The sequence below is a fragment of the Ovis aries genome, chromosome X (assembly GCF_016772045.2).
Source record: "Ovis aries strain OAR_USU_Benz2616 breed Rambouillet chromosome X, ARS-UI_Ramb_v3.0, whole genome shotgun sequence".
Taxonomy (NCBI): Eukaryota; Metazoa; Chordata; class Mammalia; order Artiodactyla; family Bovidae; genus Ovis; species Ovis aries.
Window position 1 is genome coordinate 66,070,082 of NC_056080.1, and position 21,564 is coordinate 66,091,645.

Here is a 21,564-nt window from a genome sequence, read left to right on the forward strand (position 1 = left end):
GATTATTATGTTCTACAGTTATTTCAAGTGTGCTTATATTAGCTTTTTTAACAATATAACCATATTAGGGATGAGATTATATAGGACTATAGCATTTCTATCCCTCACTTCAATACAGCCTAGCGTAGGGCCAGATACACAATATTAATTTTGTAATTTTGTTAACTCATATGGTGATATATAAATTACAGATGAGGTAGAAACATGGAAGGACCCTCCAATTTTTGTATGGGTAGCATCTAAGAGAAAGAAAATGGAACAGGAAAAAGATTACTTAATAGCTACAAAGTAGTACTTACAGCATTCTAAAGAGCCAGAGACTCTTCTTACAGCTGTCCAAGGAGCTAGTAGTGCAAACTGCACCCTGAGCTGGGCCGATCTTTTGACATCCTTCTCAGACAACAGTATCCTTTTTCAGTGACTAGAAAGAACTGCTGTGGTGATAATTAGTTACTGGCTTCAGCAGTTCCATATTAAATACTTCTCTGCCAAACACCTTGTACACTAGAGGCTGAGATATTATTCATTGTATTCATTTTCACTATTGAAATTTATATCCAAAAGACTGATTAGACCTTGGCTTATTTTTCTTTTCATATAAAATGGGAAAACTGGTTCCATTGTTTCTAAGTCCTCACTTCAGTGTGGTGCTTTAGGTAACTTTAAAAATAGCAGAATTAAACAGGGTACATAAAATGTAATAGATTAATCAAACAAAGTGATCTATGGTTTTCAAAAGCACCTCAGCATGTTCTCTCATTTTATCCTTTTACAGCAATCTTCTTGAAATAAGTATGGCCTAGTTGGAACTCCAGATGAAGAAATTTAATGATTAGGAAGTTTAGATAGTTTTTCCTAGAAGTGAATACTGGTAAAGCCCAAACAAGAAGTGGTTTGAAAATGGTGGTAGAGCCCGAAGATACTGGTCTTAAGAGTTCCACTCTAGAACTCCTTTAGTAATATATTATAATATCAAAGTCACAGTGGTCTATCCACAGACTCACCACCCTTAGTAAAATGAGAGACACTGGTCATCAGGTACATGATATAAATGGGTTTACCGACTTCAAAATTTCAATGACCAGGTTATCAATTCCACCCTGCAATCCAGATGTCTTTCTTAAAAAATAAAAAATAAAAACTTTTTGGTTGTATCCTGGCAATTGGCACTATACAATGGCAATATACAAAAGGAAAGGAGAGACATAGCCAGGCAATCTGCTTTGAAAGGAAGAATGCACAGATAGTGATAACCTTCCTTCCTGGGAAGTCAATTTTCAAATGATACTTATATATAATGAAAACCCCAAATAAAGGGTAGCAATCCAGTTCCCTTGGGTCTGACTTGCCTTGAGCATTTTGCCTAGTAAAGCAGTAACAGAGGGGATCAGGAATGGTTCTGTCCCCAGAATATGACAATAATCGGAACTGGGATCATTAACAAATGCAGGAAAAGGAGTAAAGGCCCAGTCACCTAGTTCTGGCCTGCTTTTGGTAGTCCATACTGCACAAATATAACATCAAAATGGTAGAGAGATCTTGGGCTGATGGGCTTAAAAATGGGACAATCAATACTGTGTTAATAACACAGAAGGGGCTGTGGTGGTAAGCACTACTCAGAAGTAATGCAAAGAAGGAAGTGGAAGAGTCCGTGCCTGATGGGTGGGACCAAGGGAAGTGCAACAGGGAATTATAGAAATTCAAAGCGGGCAAAACAATGACATCTGGGACTGTTAACATTGTAAATCCAAGAGGAAGGAGTTTTGCTCAGTCAACATTTCCCAGCAACAATGCAAAAGGGGCAGGGCAGGGGTGGGAGGGGTGAGGGAGCATAATCTTATCTGGATGGATGGACACCTGAAATTGTGAATATTAAAAATCCATAAGAAGGGTCCAAGGGCAGACAAGGGGTTTGAAGAGGGAAGATAAGGGAAAGGCCATGATTACTTGGGATTTGATACACTGGAGCCAGCGCAAAAGGAGTGGGAATGTGGGTCGCCCTTTGATGGACAAGTTCACAGCATAGTGCAGTGTTTATACTTTATTATACCATGAGAAATTGGAGCTGGGAGTGCTTGCCTAACAAGACCAGGGAGGAAAAACCCATTGCCAACTGCCATTGTGCTCATCAGCAGTCCCAGTAAAAGTTTTGTGTCATCAGCAGCCCATGAAGTAATGCAAAGGGGGTATGCGGGAATGATGTCCTACTCTAATAGAAGGGTGTATGGATAACTGCAAATATTCACACCCAGAGTCAAAAAAAGAAGCCTTAAGTCAGTACTCCTGATCCATAGTGAGGGTACAGGGATCTTATCTAAAGATCATACACTTGATGTATTATTGGTGCATATTAATTGTCCAAGAGCTGAGGTCATGATAGCTGGCTGAGGGAGTATTTCAAAGTATACTGATAAAGACAAGAATTTCTATTACGTATACTAACAGTAAGGGATCTTGGCAGGGAAACAGTATCCCTTGCACTATTACAAAGGAGATACAATAGTCCTAGAAGTAATAGGGTTATGGGAAAGTGCAACTCTGCACATTAATTGTCCAAATGGAAAGGTCTTAGCAATGGGCAAACTTACTGGAAGGCATAGGAAGTGAGGGGGAGGGTCCTTGTCTCGTGCACAAGAGTGTACATTCACAAGCTAAGGAAAGGGAAGGCAACAGGATAAGATGAACTAAGTTGCAATTATGTAAATTAATGTTGAAGGGACATGGTGTGGTCAATTAAAATCATATACCTTGTACAAATATAAGAATCTTAAAGGAAGTATGAAGCCCCTATAATGTAATTGTCATTACACATATTTGAGAAAGGGGCCTTAAGTGGACAGTACCCCATGCAGTAAAGCAAAGGGGATGAAAAGAGTCAGGGAGACAAGTTAACTCAGAAGACCATAGTGTAATTACACATAGTCATAGTCCCAGAACAAGGGCTTTAAGGTGGTAAGTTAACCTGTGCTTCAATAAGTGAAAGGGCCCTGATCTAAAAAGCACAGCTGTGGACAACTGAGAATGTGTACAAGACAACTAAGATTGTGCACATTAACTGCAATAGTGTGTAAGATCTTGAATAGTAGGCATCTCCTGCTGAAATATAAATAGAATGGGGAGGGTCCTTACCTGAGGTACAGGTACAGGAGCAAACATTAAGTACACACATTAACAGTCCAAGACAGTGAATCTTAGCTAGTCAGAAGTCCCTGCAGTAATGTAAATGGGGCAAGGATATGGGATCCTAGTCTAACATTAGGGAGCATGGACTACTGAAATTATGCACATTTAAACTGTACGGAAGAAGCAGCCAGTTGATTAGGACCCCTGATGCAAAGGAGGTGGAATGGGATGGGTTCTTAGTATAATTCTGCACATTAACTGTCCAAAAGAAAAACTAGTCAGTAGTCCCTGCTTTAATACTAAAAATTCAATATGTTAGTTTGTCATGAGGGCACATGCACATTGAGTCCCAAGAGAAAGAGTTTGGGTCACTAACATCCCCTGATATAACGCAAAAAGGGAGGAATATTAATTAAAATAGAAGGGCCTTAAACACTGGAATTTTGCATGTAAATATTCCCAGAAAAAAGTAATGGCAGTAATTCATATAAAACAGACTACAAGGGACTGAAGTGAAAGAATATTTTCGTGGTGAATTGTCGTGGTTCACTTTATTCTAGTACAAAGGTCTTGAGTAAAGGACATCCACCACTGAATACAAGGGAAATGAGTGGAGTCTACACTGCAGAGGAAGAGGAACAAATGCCACTGCACATTAAAAAGTGCAAAAAGAGGGGCCTTAGTGTTCGGGACCCTAAGGTGTAATGTGAGAGGATAAGATGCACCACAATAGTCAGTACCTTCTGTGGTAAGCAAAGGAAGTAGAAAGGGAATGGAAACTAGGCTAACAGAAGGGACCATAGCTACAGTTAAGCACCCTTCCATGTAATGCGAAGGAACTGGAAGTAGGAGGGAACAGGATCCTAGACAACAGAAGGGAACACAGCAGCAATTATCACCTTGACAGTCCCAAATGCCTTCACATACAATGTAAAGGAAGTCCTGGGATCCTAAACTAACAAAAGGGACCACATCTGCATTTAGGCACATTCACAGGTTCCAAGTACCTTCTGTGGTAATATAAACAAAACTGTGGAGAGCATGGACTCCAGACTAAGAGAAGGGACCACAGTTGCAATTAAGCAGTTCTACAGTCCCAATACACTCCCAGGTAATGTTAAGAGTTAGAGGGCATGGGACCCTAGGTTAACAAAATGGACCACAGTTGCATTTAAGCACCTTTCTGTCCCAAATACCAACAAGTAACACAAGTGAGTAGAGAGGGGTGAGATCCTAGGACTGTAGCTGCATTTAAGCACATTAACAGTCCCTTGTACCCTCTTTTATAATGCAAATTGAGTAGAAGAGCATGGGAATCTAGACCAACGAATGAGATTGGATAAGCAAGAAGAGTCCCATTAACAGTCCCAAGTACCCCCTGCAGTGATAAAAAGGCAGTTAGGTAGGAATGGACTTTGAACTTAACATAAGGGACTTTACCTGCATTTAAACACATTGGGATTCCCTGGTGGCTCAGATGGTAAAGTCTGCCTGTAATACAGGAGACCTGGGTTTGATCCCTGAGTCAGGAAGATCCCCTGGAGAAGGAAATGGCAACCAAGTCCAGTATTCTTGCCTGGAAAATCCCATGGAGGGAGGAGCCCGGCCAACTACAGCCCATGAGTCGCAGAGTAGGACACGACTGAGCAACTTCACTTTCACTTTCAAACACATTGAAAGTCCCTTGTAGCCTCTGGGGTGATGCAAACGGAGTCAGGTGGGAATGGGATCCTAGGTTAACGTAAGGGCTTGTAGCTGCATTTAAGCAAGTTAATAGACCCTTGTACCCTCTTTTATAATGCAAATTGAGTAGGAAGGCATAGGAATCTAGATCAACAGATGAGACTGTATAGGCAAGTAAATGCATTAACAGTCCTTAAGTACCCTCTGCAGTCATGAAAAGGAAGTTAGGTGGGAATAGGATCCTAGGTTAACATAAGGGACTACAGCTGCATTTAAGCACATTAAAAGTCCCTTGTACAGTCGTGGTAATGTAAATCTAGTAGGAGAGAATGGGATCCTAGACTAAGAGAGACTGTAAGTGCAATAAAGCTCACTATCAGTCTCAATTACCATCTGTAGTCCTGAAAAAAGGAGTTATGCAGGAATGGATTTCGATGTTAAGGCACTATACCTGCATTTAAACACATCAACAGTCCCTTGTAGCCTCTTTGACAAGTGAGTTAGGTGGGGATGGGATCCTAGGTAACATAAACGACTGCAAGCAGCATTTAAGCACATTAGCAGTCCCTTGTATCCCCTTCGATACAGTAGAGGGAATTAAAGGGGGAGAGAGAATCTTAGACTAAAACATGGGACTGTAACTGCCTTTATGTACAATAACAGTCACTTGTACACTTTGGGATAATGCAAATGGAGTAGGAAGGATGGAGATCTAGACTAAAAGAAGGGACAGTAGTGCAATTAAGCCCATTAAAAAGTCCTATGTATGCTCTGAAGTAATACAAAGGAAGTTAGGTAGAAATAGGATCCTGATTATCATAAGGGACTATAGCTCGATTTAAGTACATTAACCATCCCTTCTATCCTCCCTGATATGCAAATCAAGAAGGAAGAGAATGGATCCTAGATGAGATAAGGGAATGTAGCTGCAGTGAATCACATTAATAGTTCGAAGTATCCTCCAAAATCATGCAAAGGGACTTAGTTGGGGGTGGGATCCTAGGTTAACATAAGGGACTGTAATTGCATTTTAAAACATTAGCAGGCACTTGTACAGTCACTGGTAATGCAAAGGGCGTTAGGTGGGAATAGGATCCTGGGTTTTAAAAAGGAGGCGGAGGAAAAAGAACTGTATGGGCACATTAACAGTCCATTGTATCCTCTGTGGTAATGTAAATCTTTAGGAGATGGGAATCTAAACAAAGGGAAGGACCAATGGTAGTTCATTAACAAGTTCTATGTAGGCTCTGCAGTAATTAAAAGGAAGATATTAATAGTTGGGAATGGGATCCTAGGTTACCATAAGGGATGTAGTGGTATTTAAGGCCATGAACAGCCCCAAGCATCCTCTGCAATCCTGCAAAGAGCCTTAGTTGAGGATAAGATCCTAAGTTAATATAAGGGACTGTAGCAGCATTTTAGCATATTAAGAGTCCATTATACCCTCTTTGGTAATGCAAATCGAGGGTGGCCTGGGAATCTAGACTAACAGAAGGAAGGGCAGTGCAAATAAGCCCATTAACAAGTCCATGTAGGCTCTACATTAATGAAAACAGAGTTAGGTGGGAATAGGATATTAGATTAATATAAGAAACTGCTGTTCCATTTAATCACCTTTAACAGTCCCTTGTACAATTTGTGAAGAAAGCTGAGTACCTAAAAACTGATGCTTTTAAACTGTGGTGTTGGAAAAGACTCTTGAGAGTCCCTTGGACTGCAAGATCCAACCAGTCCATCCTAAAGGAGATCAGTCCTGGGTGTTCATTGGAAGGACTGATGCTGAAGCTGAAACTCCAATACTTTGGCCACCTCATGCGAAGAGTTGACTCATTGGAAAAGACCCTGATGCTGGGAGGGATTGGGGGCAGGAGGAGAAGGGGACGACAGAGGATGAGATGGCTGGATGGCATCACCGACTAAATGGACATGAGTTTGCATGAACTCCAGGAGTTGGTGATGGACAGCGAGGCCTGGCATGCTGTGATTCATGGGGTCACAAAGAGTTGGACACAACTGAGTGACAGAACTGAACTAAACTGTACAATTTGTGGTACTGCAAATCGTGTGAGAGGGCATAAGAATGTACAATAACAGAAGGGAATGCAGCTGCAGTATACCTCATTAACAGTCCCAAATACCCTCTGTAGGCAGGAAAGGGAGTTAGGTGGAAATGAGATCTTAGGTTACCTGAGGGACTGTAGGTCCTTTTAAGCATATCAACAGTCCATTGTACTCACTGTGGTAAGGCAAATCAAGTATGAGGGCATGGGAATCGGGACTAACAGAAGGGGCTATCGCTCTAATTGAGCCCTTGAACTGTCCCAAGTCCTCTCTACAATCATGTCAAGGGGATGAGGTGAGAACAGGATTTTAGATAAATGTAAGACTCTGTAGCTCCATTTAAGCACATTAACAGTTTCTTGTAGCATCTTCAGTAATGCAAATCAAGTAAAAGTAAAAAATTTCAGAATAGCAGAGGGGACTGTGGCCCATTAAGAGTTTCTTGTACAGTCAGTAGTAATACAAATCATGTAGGAGTGGATGGGAATCTAGACTAACAGAAGGAACTGTAACTGTAGTAAAGCCCATTAACAGTCCCAAGTACTTTCTGCAGTCATTAAAAGCGAGTTGGATGGGATAGGGTCCGAGGTAAACATAAGGGACTGTAATTGCTTTTAAGCACAGTACCAGTCCCTTCTACTTTCTGTGGTAGTGCAAGGGAGTCACTGACTGTTGGGGAACGGGGTTATAGGCAAACGTAACAGACTGGCTGGATTTAAGCACAGTAACAGTCTCTTGTGCACTCTGGGGTAATGTAAGTTGAGTAGGAGAGATGGGATTCTAGACTTAACAAAAAGGACAGCAGTGCATTTAAGCCCATTAGCAAGTCCCTGTAGGCTCTGCAATAATGAAAACAGAGTTAGGTGGGAATGGGATCCTAGATTAATATAGAGGACTATAGTTCTATTTAAGCACATTAACAGTCCCAGTTACTTTATGTGGTAATACAAACCCATTAAGAATGTAAACAATTCTAGATTAACAAAAGGGACTGTGGCTACAGTAAAGCTCATTAACAGTTCCAAGTACCCTCTGCAGTCATTAAAAGGGAGTTAGGTGGGAATAGAGTCTTAGGTAACATAAGAGGCTGTGGCTGCAGTAAAGCACATTAACAGTCCCTTATACCCTCTTTTATAATGCAAATTAGTCAGAGAGCATGGGAAAGTAGACCAACAGATGAGACTGTATAGATAGGTAAGTGCATTACCAGTCCCAAATATCCTCTGCAGTCATGAAAAAGTAGTTAGCTGGGGACAGAATCCTAGGTTATCATAAGACTGTAGCTGCTTTTAAGCACATTAACAGTCTATGAACACTCTGTGTTAATGCAAATCATGTAGGAGTGGATGGAAATCTAGACTAACAGAAGGAACTGTTAGGGACTTTTAAGCACAGTAGCAGTCCCAAGTAATCTGCAGTCATGAAAAGGGAGTTAGATGGGGGATGGGATCCTAGGTCATTGCTTTTAGGCACATTAACAGTCCCTTATATCTCCCTTGCTAATGCAAATTGAGTAGGAGGGCATGGGAATCTCAACTAACAGAAGGGACAGTAGCTCTCATTGAGGCCATTAACTATTCCAAGTAACCTCCGCAGTCATGCAACAAGATTTAAATGGGAATGGGATCATAGGTAAACCTAAGAGACTATAGATGCATTTAACCATGTTAAGTCTTTACACTCCAGGGTAATACAAATCGAGTAGGAGGGATAGGCTCCTAGACTAAGAAGTGACAGCAGTGCAATTAAGCATTTTGACAAGTCCCATATAGGCTCCGGAGAAGGCAATGGCAACCCACTCCAGTACTCTTGCCTGGAAAATCCCATGGACGGAGGAGCCTGGTAGGCTGCAGTCCATGGGGTCGCTAAGAGTCGGATACGACTGAGCGACTTCACTTTCACTTTTCACTTTCATGCATTGGAGAAGGAAATGGCAACCCACTCCAGTGTTCTTGCCTGGAGAATCCAAGGGACGGGGGAGCCTGGTGGGCTGCCGTCTATGGGGTTGCACAGAGATGGACACGACTGAAGTGACTTAGCAGCAGCAGCAGCATATAGGCTCTGCATTAATGAAAATGAAGTCAGGTGGGAATGGAATCCCAGGTTAACATAAGGGACTGTAGCTGCATTTAAGCACCATATCAGTCCCTTGTATCCTCTTTCACAATGCAAACTGAGTAGCAGGGCATGGGAATCTAGATCAACAGATGAGACTATATAGGCAGGTAAATGCATTAACAGCCCCAAGTACCCTCTGCAGTCATGAAAAGGGAGTTAGATAGGAATGGGATCCTAGATTAATAGAAAAGACTGTAGCTGGATTTAAGCACATTAACAGTCGAAGTTACTTTATATGGTAATACAAATCCAGTAAGAACGAAAATGATTCTAGATTAACAAAAGGGACTGTGGCTGCAATAAAGCACATTAACAGTTCCAAGTACCCTCTGCAGTAAAAAAGGGAGTTAGGTGGGAATAGGGTCCTAGGTAAACGTAAGAGATTGTAGCTGCTTTTAAGCACAGTACCAGTCCTTTTACCTTCTGTGGTAGTGCAAGGGAGTCAGGTGGGAATGGGGGTATAGGTAAACATAGACTGTGGATGCATTTAAGCACAGTAACAACCTCTTCAAACACTCTGGGATAATGTCAATCCACTAGGAGGGATGGGCTCCTAGAATAATAGAAGGAATGGCAGTGCAATTAAGTACACTGACAAGTCCCATATAGGCTCTGCAGTAATGAAAAGGGAGTTAGGTGGGAATGAGATCTAGGTTAACATAAGGGACTATAGCTACATTTAAGTACATAAACAGTCCCTTGTATCCTTTTATAATGCAAATTTACTAGGAGGGCATTGAAATCTAAACTAACAGAGGAGACTGTATAGGCAGGAAGTGCATCAACAGTCCCAAGCACCTTCTGCAGTGGTAAAAAGGGAATTAGGTAGGAATGGGATCCAAGGTTAATATAAGGGCCTGGATCTGCAGTTATGTACACTGAAAGTCCCTGGGAGCCTCTGGGATGCTGCAAAGGGAATTAGGTGGGAATGGGATCCCACCTTACTAAAAGGGACTGTAGCTGCATTTAAGCAATGTAACAGTCCTTTATACCCTCTTTTATGATGCAAACTGAGTAGCAGAGAATGGGAATCTAGACCAACAGATGAGACTGTTTAAGCAGATAAGTGCAATAACAGTCCCAAGTACCCTCTGAAGTCATGAAAACTAGTTAGATGGAGACAGAATCCTAGGTTAGCACAAAGGACTGTAGCTCCATTTAAGCACCTTAGCAATCCCAGTTCCTCTATGTAGTAATACAAATCCAGCAAGAAGGAAACTGATTTTAGATTAACAGAAGGAACTATGCTGCCGTTAAGCCCATTAATAGTCTCAAGTAACTTCTGCAGCCATTATAAGGGTGTTGGGTGGGATAGGGTCCTAGGTAAACAAAAGGGACTGTAGTTGCTTTTAAGCACAGTACCAGTACCTTTTACTTTCTGTGGTAGTGCAAGGGAGTCACTCACTGACTGTTGGGAATGGGGTCACAGGGAAACAACAGACTGTGGATGCATTTATGCACAGTAACAGTCTCTTGTACACTCTGGGGCAATGCAAACTGAGTAGGAGAAATGGGATTCTAGACTAACAGAATAGACAGTAGTGTAATTAAATCTATTAATAAGTCCCTGTAGGCTCTGCAGCAATAAAAAAGGGAGTCAGGTGGGAATGGGATTCTAGGTTAACATAAGGGACTGTAGAGGCATTTAAGCATATTAGCAATCCCAGTTACTCTATGTGGTACTAAAAACCGAGTAAGAAAGAAATTCACGCTAGGTTAATAGAAGGGACAGTAGCTGCAGTTAAGCCCATCAATAGTCCCAAGTACATTCTACAGTCATTAAAACGGAGTTGGGTGGGATAGCCTCCTAGCTAAACATAAGCGACTGCAGTTGTTTTCAAGCACAGTAAAGTCCCTTCCACTTTCTGTGATAGTGCAACACAGTCACTAACTATTGGGAATGGGGTCATAAATAAACATAACAGACTGGATGAATTTAAGCACAGTAACAGTCTCTTCTACACTCTGGGGAAATTGAGTAGGAGAGATGGGATTCTAGACATAACAAAAGGACAGAAGTGGATTTAAGCCCATTAACAAGTCCCTGTAGGCTCTTCAGTAATACAAAGGGACTTAGGTGGGAATGGGATCCTACATTAAAACAAGGACTGTAGCTGGATTTAAGCACATTAACAGTCCCAGTTACTTTATGTGGTAACACAAATCCAGTAAGAACGAAAATGATTCTAGACTAACAAAAGGGACTGTGGCTGCAGTAAAGCACATTAACAGTCGCTTATACCCTCTTTTGGAGAAGGCAATGGCAACCCACTCCAGTACCCTTCCCTGGAAAACCTCATGGACAGAGGAGCCTGGTAGGCTGCCCTCTATGGAGTCCCTAGGAGTCAGACACGACTGAGTGACTTCACTTTCACTTTTCACTTTCATGCATTGGAAAAGGAAATGGCAACCCACTCCAGTGTTCTTCCCTGGAGAATCCCAGGGCTGGGGGAGCCTGGTGGGCTGCTGTCTCTGGGATCACACAGAGTTGGACACGACTGAAGTGACTTAGCAGCATACCCTCCTTTATAATGCAAATTAGTAGGAGATCTTGGGAAAGTAGGCCAACAGATGAGGCTGTATAGGCAGGTAAGTGCATTACCAGTCCCAAACACCCTCTGCAGTCCTGAAATAGTTAGCTGGGGACAGAATCCTGTGTTAACATAAGAGATTGTAGCTGCTTTTAAGCACATTAACAGTCTATGTATCCTGTGTTAATGCAAACCACGTAGGAGTGGATGGAAATCTAGACTCAGAGAAGGAACCAGCTACTTTCAAGAACAGGAACCGTCCCAGGTAATCTGCAGTCAGGAAAAGGGAGTTAGGTGGGGGATGGGATCCTAGGACATTGCATTTAAGCACATTAACAGTCCCTTGTATCCCCCTTGGTAATGCAAATGGAGTAGGAGGGCATGGGAATCTCAACAGAAGAGACTGTAGCTCTAATTGACTCCATTAACTATTCCAAGTAACCTCTGCAGTCATGCAACGAACACAGGTAAGTATAAAAGACTGTAAATGCATTTAAGCACCTTAACAGTCTTGGTTACTCTATGTGGTACTACAAATCCAGTAAGAAAGAAACTGACCCTAGGTTAAGAGAAGGGACTGAAACTCCAGTTAAGCTCAAGTACCCTCTCATTAAAAAAGACTTAGGTGGGAATAGGGTCAGTCCCAGGTAAACATAACAGACTGTGGATGCATTTAAGCACAGCAAGTCTCTTGTACACTCTGGGGTAATGCAAATTGACTAGGAGAAATGGGGTTCTAGACTCAACAGAAAGGACAGCAGTGCATTTAAGCCCATTAACAAGTCCCTGTAGGCTCTTCAGTAATACAAAGGGAGTTAGGTGACGATGGGATCCTAGATTAATAGAAAGGAGTGTAGCTGGATTTAAGCACATTAACAGTCCCAGTTACTTTATGTGGTAACACAAATCCGGTAGGAACAAAAATGATTTTAAATTAACAAAAGGGACTGTGGCTGCAGTAAAGCACATTAACAGTCCCTTATACCCTCCTTTATAATGCAAATTAGTAGGAGATCTTGGGAAAGTAGGGCAACAGATGAGACTGTATAGGCAGGTAAGTGCATTACCAGTCCCAAACACCCTCTGCAGTTGTGAAATAGTTAGCTGGGGACAGAATCCTGTTTTAATAGAAGAGATTGTAGCTGCTTTTAAGCACATTAACAGTCTATGTATCTTGTGTTAATGCAAACCACGTAGGAGTGGATGGAAATCTAGACTCAGAGAAGGAACCAGCTACTTTCAAGAACAGGAACCGTCCCAGGTAATCTGCAGTCAGGAAAAGGGAGTTAGGTGGGGGATGGGATCCTAGGACATTGCATTTAAGCACATTAACAGTCCCTTGTATCCCCCTTGGTAATGCAAATGGAGTAGGAGGGCATGGGAATCTCAACAGAAGAGACTGTAGCTCTAATTGACTCCATTAACTATTCCAAGTAACCTCTGCAGTCATGCAACGAACACAGGTAAGTATAAAAGACTGTAAATGCATTTAAGCACCTTAACAGTCTTGGTTACTCTATGTGGTACTACAAATCCAGTAAGAAAGACTGACCCTAGGTTAAGAGAAGGGACTGAAGTTCCAGTTAAGCCCAAGTACCCTCTCATTACAAAAGACTTAGGTGGGAATAGGGTCAGTCCCAGGTAAACATAACAGACTGTGGATGCATTTAAGCACAGCAAGTCTCTTGTACACTCTGGGGTAATGCAAATTGACTAGGAGAAATGGGGTTCTAGACTCAACAGAAAGGACAGCAGTGCATTTAAGCCCATTAACAAGTCCCTGTAGGCTCTTCAGTAATACAAAGGGAGTTAGGTGACGATGGGATCCTAGATTAATAGAAAGGAGTGTAGCTGGATTTAAGCACATTAACAGTCCCAGTTACTTTATGTGGTAACACAAATCCAGTAGGAATAAAAATGATTCTAAATTAACAAAAGGGACTGTGGCTGCAGTAAAGCACATTAACAGTCCCTTATACCCTCCTTTATAATGCAAATTAGTAGGAGATCTTGGGAAAGTAGGCCAACAGATGAAACTGTATAGGCAGGTAAGTGCATTACCAGTCCCAAACACCCTCTGCAGTCGTGAAATAGTTAGCTGGGGACAGAATCCTGTTTTAATAGAAGAGATTGTAGCTGCTTTTAAGCACATTAACAGTCTATGTATCCTGTGTTAATGCAAACCATGCAGGAGTGGATGGAAATCTAGACTAAGAGAAGGAACTAGCTACTTTTAAGTACAGGAACCGTCCCAGGTAATCTGCAGTCAGGAAAAGGGAGTTAGGTGGGGGATGGGATCCTAGATTAATGAAAGGAGTGTACCTGGATTTAAGCACATTAACAGTCCCAGTTACTTTATGTGGTAACACAAATCCAGTAGGAATAAAAATGATTCTAAATTAACAAAAGGGACTGTGGCTGCAGTAAAGCACATTAACAGTCCCTACCCTCTTTTGGAGAAGGCAATGGCAACCCACTCCAGTACTCTTGCCTGGAAAATCCCATGGACGGAGGAGCCTGGTAGGTGCAGTCCATGGGGTCGCTAGGAGTCCGACATGACTGAGCAACTTCACTTTCACTTTCATGCACTGGAGAAGGAAATGGCAACCCACTCGTGTTCTTGCCTGGAGAATCCCAGGGCCGGGGGAGCCTGGTGGGCTGCTGTCTCTGGGGTTGCACAGAGTTGGACATGACTGAAGTGACTTAGCAGCATACCCCGTTTTATAATTCAAATTAGTAGGAGATCATGGGGAAGTAGGCCAACAGATGAGACTGTATAGGCAGGTAAGTGCATTACCAGTCCCAAATACCCTCTGCAGTCGTGAAATAGTTAGCTGGGGACAGAATCCTGTGTTAACATAAGAGATTGTAGCTGCTTTTAAGCACATTAACAGTCTATGTATCCTGTGTTAATGCAAACCATGTAGGAGTGGATGGAAATCTAGACTCAGAGAAGGAACCAGCTACTTTTAAGAACAGGAACCATCCCAGGTAATCTGCAGTCAGGAAAAGGGAGTTAGGTGGGGGATGGGATCCTAGGACATTGCATTTAAGCACATTAACAGTCCCTTGTATCCCCCTTGGTAATGCAAATGGAGTAGGAGGGCATGGGAATCTCAACAGAAGAGACTGTAGCTCTAATTGACTCCATTAACTATTCCAAGTAACCTCTGCAGTCATGCAACGAACACAGGTAAGTAGGTAAGTATAAAAGACTGTAAATGCATTTAAGCACCTTAACAGTCTTGGTTACTCTATGTGGTACTACAAATTCAGTAAGAAAGAAACTGACCCTAGGTTAAGAGAAGGGACTGAAACTCCAGTTAAGCTCAAGTACCCTCTCATTAAAAAAGACTTAGGTGGGAATAGGGTCAGTCCCAGGTAAACATAACAGACAGATGCATGCAGATGCATTTAAGCACAGCAAGTCTCTTGTACACTCTGGGGTAATGCAAATTGACTAGGAGAAATGGGGTTCTAGACTCAACAGAAAGGACAGCAGTGCATTTAAGCCCATTAACAAGTCCCTGTAGGCTCTTCAGTAATACAAAGGGAGTTAGGTGACGATGGGATCCTAGGTTAATAGAAAGGAGTGTAGCTGGATTTAAGCACGTTAACAGTCCCAGTTACTTTATGTGGTAACACAAATCCGGTAGGAACAAAAATGATTTTAAATTAACAAAAGGGACTGTGGCTGCAGTAAAGCACATTAACAGTCCCTTATACCCTCCTTTATAATGCAAATTAGTAGGAGATCTTGGGAAAGTAGGCCAACAGATGAGACTGTATAGGCAGGTAAGTGCATTACCAGTCCCAAACACCCTCTGCAGTCCTGAAATAGTTAGCTGGGGACAGAATCCTGTTTTAATAGAAGAGATTGTAGCTGCTTTTAAGCACATTAACAGTCTATGTATCCTGTGTTACTGCAAACCACGTAGGAGTGGATGGAAATCTAGACTCAGAGAAGGAACTAGCTACTTTTAAGAACAGGAACCGTCCCAGGTAATCTGCAGTCAGGAAAAGGGAGTTAGGTGGGGGATGGGATCCTAGGTTTAAAAAGTGGGGAGGAGGACTGTAGTTGCATCTAAGCACATTGACAGTCCTTTGTGTAGTCTTTGGTAATGTAAACGGATTTAGGAGGGGATGGGGTCCAAGGCTAGTGGTAAAGAACCCACTTGCCAATGCAGATCTAAGAGATGCAGGTTTGATCCCTGGGTGGGAAAGAGCCCCTGAAGGAGAGCATGGCAACCCCCTTAAGTATTCTTGCCTGGAGAATCCTATGGACAAAGGAGCCTGGCAGGCTACAGTACATGGGGTCACCAGAGTCGGACACCACTGCACACATGGACTACCCACCAAAGATAAGGGACAGCAGTATAGTTAAAGCCATTAACAAGTCATATGTAGGCTCTGCAGTAATGAAAGGGAGATAGTTGGTGATGGAATCCTAGGTTAACATAAGGACTGCAGTAGCCTTTAAGCACATTAACAGTCCCTGAACCCTCTGTGGTAATGCAAATTCAGTAAGAAAGGAACTGATTGCAGTTTAACTGAAGGAATGGTAACTGTAATAAAGCCCATTACAAGTCCATTGTCCCCCTTTTCGTAATGCAAATAAAGTAGGAGGGCATGGGAGTCTTTACTGAGGGGACTGTAACTCTAACAGAGCCTTTTGACAGTCCCTAGTATCCACTGCAGTCTTACAAAGAGATTTAGTTGGGAATGGGATCATAGGTAAACATAGAGACTGCAGATGCATTTAAAAGCATGTCAACAGTCTCTGGTACACTCTAGAGTAATGCAAACTGAGTAGAGTGATGGAATTCTAGACTAACAAAAGGGACAGTAGTGCAATTAAGCTCAGGAATAAGTCCCACATACGCTGTGCATTAATAAAAAGAGAGTTAGGTGTTAATGGAATCGTAGGTTAACTTAAAGGACTGTAACTCCACTTAAGCACATTAACAGTCCCTTGTACCCTTTGTGGTAATGCAAATCAAGCAGGAAGGGAACAGATTCTAGACTAACAAAAGGAACTGTAGCTGCAATATAGTTCTTTAACAGTCCCAAGTACCCTATGCACTCATACAGAGAGGTGAGGATGGGTTTCTAGGTTAACATAAGGGACTGTAGCTGTATAAACCCATTATCATTCCTTTGTACTGCCTGTGGTAATGCAAATCATTCAGTAGGGGAGTGGATATTAAACCAGCCAAAGGGTCTCTATAATCAAGCCCATTAACTGCCCCAAGTATCCTCTGCTGTAATGCAAAGGCAGTTAGTTGGGGATGGGCTTCTAGTTAAAAGGAAAGAGTCCCTAGGGATTCCAGTTTTGCAAGTGAACAATTTTAGGAAATGGCCTTACTTAATCAGCACCCTTTCAGCAGTAAAGATGATGCAGAGTTCCTGATACAAAAACCCGAGGTGTAATCAATTAGGTTTGTGCATATAAACTGTTCTAGTTCAGACTTCTTAAGTAGTAAGGGTGCCCTGGTCAAAGACAAAGTGGGCCAGTGTGACTAGTTTACAGGACAGGGACAAAAGCAATTATGGACATTATAAATTCAAGAGGAGGGCCCTTGAGAGTTCAACCCATGTAGCTTGCAAATAGGATAGCAATGGCCCATTAAAACAGACAGGACTCTGGACAACTGCAACTATGCAAATTAACTGTCCAAGAGCTGAGTTCTTGAATAATCTGCATGACCCAGCAATATTCCACCAAGTGTGGGGTTTCATTTTTTATTGCATGGGACCATGGATACACACAATTATGCACATCAATTTTTTAATAAGAGAAGGGACTTTGGGTAATCAGAACTCAGAAGAAATGGCCATCGAGATAAGAGCTATCCTAGACTAATGGATAGGATCATGGGAAATGAGAATTTTATATATTAACCCAAGGTGGCAGGTAGTCCGAACTACATAGGGGCAATGAAAAGAGCATGGGTGGATCTTACCTGTTAAGCAGGACCGTGATCAACAATAACTGAATCCATTAATATTCCAAAGTAAGTGACTTTTAAGATGAGCACTTCTGCTACAGTGCAAAAAAGTTGCAAAGGACCTATGTAATGAACAATTGGGATTCTACACATTAATAATTCAAGGAACATGGTCTCAGGTAATCAGCAATGCCTAAGAGCAATGCAAATAGGATGGAGGATCATTGGTTAATGGGGGAAACAGAAATTACAATTTGGTACTTTAATTGTACAAGAACAGGACTCCCCAGAAGCAGGACAAAACTGGTAGGATGCCTGTGTTTAATGGACAAGGCTATGACAACTGGGACTGAGCACATTAAAAAAAAATTGGGGTTTTTTGTGCCCTTTGCTGAATGCAAGAGGGTTTTGGACTGGAATCTAATCCAATAGGCAGGGTTATGGGCAATTGCAACTTCACTCAGTACGAAGAGTTTAGGTGGTCAGCTCAGTAAATATGCACCGTCCAGAAAACTAGGATTGTGAGGACTGCAGCAATGACAGAGGAATGGTTTCTCCGTTATTGACATGGGATTGAGAAGATTATGAGTAACTAGACTCATGGGCAATAATTGTCTGATATGAAGCTCTCAGTTAGTTAATGTTTCTTAACATTAATGCAAAGGATGAATGGATTCTTTTTTTTAACATGGGCCAAGGGACAAATGGGATTCTGTAGATTAACTGAAAATGGTGACTTGGATAGCCAGCACTCAAGATCAGGAATGCTAGAGGTAGAGAGGGTATCCCAGTCTAATGGATGAGCAATGGACAACTTATTTTTTTCACTGAATCAACAGAAATTGCACTGGCTTTAAGCAGAAACAGGACTGAGGCTGGGCTGGGGCTGGGGCTGGGGCTGGGGCTGGGGCTGGGGCTGGGCCAGAGACTGGGGCTGGGGCAGGGGCCAGGCCGGGCTGGGGCTGGGGCTGGGGCTGGGGCTGGGGCTGGGGCTGGGGCAGGGGCTGGGGCCAGGGCAGGGACTGGGGCCAGAAAGGGGATTGCTGGGAACAGGGCTGAGGAGGAGCTAGGGGCTGTGGAGGCAGGGGACCACAGAAAATTGAAATTATGAACAATAATTCTCCAATATAATACATTCAAATAGAAGAAGCAAATTCACAGCAATTGGTTTCCTGCAGGTTTGTGGATCATTAGTCAATGAGTGCAGCATTAAGAGTGCGGACAAAGCAAGGCCTGAACCTGAGTGAACCTTCAAATATTCCTTTTCACATTCGGTCATAACGTTAAATTTTTAATTAATTACTTCTATGCTATAAGACTCTTCAAAAATCCAAAGGGAAGTAGTTTATGAAGTCAATTTCAAAGTAAAAAAAATAGTTTAAAAAAACTCTTAATGGCATATTATTTGACTTTGAATATCTAAATACAAAAAAAAGGTTGAGGGGTTTGTAAAAAGAAATTGAAAATTTTAAGGAATTTTAAAGGAATCCAAATATGAAAACCCATTAAGTGTAATTAAAATGAATTCTACAAATAAAGCCCCTAAATACATTTCCATACTAGTCACTTAAGGCTGAAATCAAACACTAGCAAACCACATAATCAAACTATGTACGACTGACATCCAATAAATAAATAGAAATCAAAATCCGACCCCAGTATTAGCCACGGGGTAGGTGTTCCTCTTGAGGAAGGCAGGGATTCCTCTTCTGCCAACAGTTGGCCAACGATCATCTGCGATCCATTCTGGTCCTTGCCACGACTCACCGCCAAGTTCACACTTAGGCAGGCATGGAGCACTGCCCCTGGCCACAGCGCAGAAGAGCAGGGGGCGGGGGAGGGGGAAGTGGGGGAAGGGCTTTGGCCACGGCACCAATGCAGAGGAATGGCGTAAGGTTCTGCCTGCACAACCTAATATCCAGCACTGCAAGTGGCAGTGAGGGAGGGGAGGGAGCCAGTGAGAGGGAGGGAGGAAGTGGAAAGGCCAAATGTCCTTGGAAAGACTTTGGTACCACCCACTGAGATTAGTACAAATGTGGCCAGTCCTGACTGGCTGATTAGAGACGGCAGTGAGGTGCTATGCTAACTCATCTAACTCCATCCTCCACTAACTGGCTGTGACCAATTCTACCACCCTTTCTGATTGGGTGGGGCACGCGGCAATCTAACGCTGCCAATCCCTCCTTTCACTTTTTCCGCGGCAAAGTACGCCATCTTTAACAATGCGGCAGGCCCTCCTGATGCAAAGCCCGCCAAGAATGTAACGGTCAAACACCCCTGCCACGATATCCACGTGACAAACTGCCATGATATCCACATGACAAGGTCAGCCATATTGTCCCTGCAGCAAAACCTATCAGGAAATGCACACGGCAGAGACAAAAGCCCGCCATGTTTTAGACTGCGGCAAGTACTTAAGCGGCCATCTTCTACTATGTAACAGAATATTTCTACCGCCATGCTGCACACTAGAACAAAGACACCCATGATGTGGCTTCCCGCCACTGGAACACTGCGGCAAAATGGATCCGCCATTTTGAACACTCTAACAAAGCAGAGAGCCATGCTAAGCAATGCTGCAAGGTCAAAATCGCCATTTTGAACACTGCGCCTAATTCTTCTCCCGCTCATTTTCCATTAGACCCTTGTAATATGACATAGGATGATCCTATGTTTTCCCACCTCATGATACCACAATTCATGCCAAGCTCCTAACATGACCCAAGTCAGCTCATTCAAAACATTTAACTCATGCAATGCATACCATTTCCTTTGCTTGTCACATTATTCATCTTACCTTCCTAGTGATACTTAGCACAGCTACCCCTCAGCCAAGCTGGGCGGCAAATCTGAAGTGGCCGCCATCTTTCCTCCCCAGCCTAACTAACCCTCTAGCCTAACTGCAAAGTCATCTCCCAACCAAAGCCGTAGGTCCACTCACACAACACAAACGATTAGCAGCAAAATTTTGTAGACATTCCAGATAGTACAAGGAACCACAAAACCCAACACTTTTCCAACCATATAAAGCCCCGATGGGTGGTATAAAACAAAAATCTAAGCAGGTATCCGCGGCCCCGATGGGCAAGGAAAAAAAAATTAAAGCAGGTATCCGAGGCCCCGATGGGCAAGGAAAAAAAAAAATTAGAGCAGGTATCCAAGGCCCCGATGGGCAAAAAAACAAAAAAAAAAAGAGGCAGGTATCCATTGCCCCGATGGGCCAGAAGGTTAGGGAGAGAGGGGGTACACAGCAGGTATCCGAGGCCCCGATGGGCTAAGGGGGAAAAAAAAATTAAAAGCAGGTATCCGTGGCCCCGATGGGCAAGTTTAAAAAAAATAAAATAAAAGGCAGGTATCCATGACCCCGTTGGGTAAAAAATAATAACAATAATAATATATCTATCCACCTAGCTATATACTCACTAAAACCAGGTATCCACAGCCCCGATGGGCAAAAAATATAGAAAAGGAGGAGAAAAAGAAAAAGAAACCACAAAAAACCAGAGGAGTCAACCAAAAATCATTCCAAAGAAAACGTCCTTTAAAATGGAAAATTGCCTTAAAATAGCCCCAAGTATCTGTAAAATACTGAGAAGGTGTCAAGAAAATACTAGAAGAAAGTTTAGGTTTTTAAAAATATTTTATGAATTTTTGGTGTAATTTTTTCCAAGAAATATGCCATAAGGCATGGTTGGGGTCTGGAAAATGTTCCAGAAAGAACCACACGGGCAAAGAAATCCAATATTAATAAGCTTCCACCTCGGGAAAAGAAGAAATATGGCGGTCGCAGCAAAGGGCAGCGCTTTAAGAAGTGAGAGGGAGGGGACTGAGGGCGGAGGGAATAGAAGAGGAGTGGCCTAGAAGATTGAAAGCCAGACATATTTGTAGTTTACCGGTTCAAAAATTTACCCAGTAACAAGAAAAAGAGAGTTCAAGAAAATAGCAATATACTAAAAAGAACATTATACTGGAAGTAGGCTTCATTTCTAGTCCGGGAGCCATTACTTCAAAGGGCTTTCAATGGGTTCGTGTCTGTAAAATAGGGACGTTAAGTAAATCAAATTAGATAACTGATGCTAAAATTCTCCTAAACAGTGTAA

General features: G+C 42.5%; 1 long non-coding RNA gene across 1 annotated transcript in view; it reads right to left on the bottom strand.

The window, feature by feature from the left end:
* Positions 1-21,270, bottom strand: part of LOC101112291 (uncharacterized) — a 37,161-nt gene extending 15,891 nt beyond the window's left edge. The window contains exon 1 of the long non-coding RNA XR_173470.5: positions 300-21,270. This is a non-coding gene — a long non-coding RNA (uncharacterized LOC101112291). The remainder of the gene's footprint in view (positions 1-299) is intronic.
* Between the last annotated feature and the right edge of the window lie 294 nt (positions 21,271-21,564).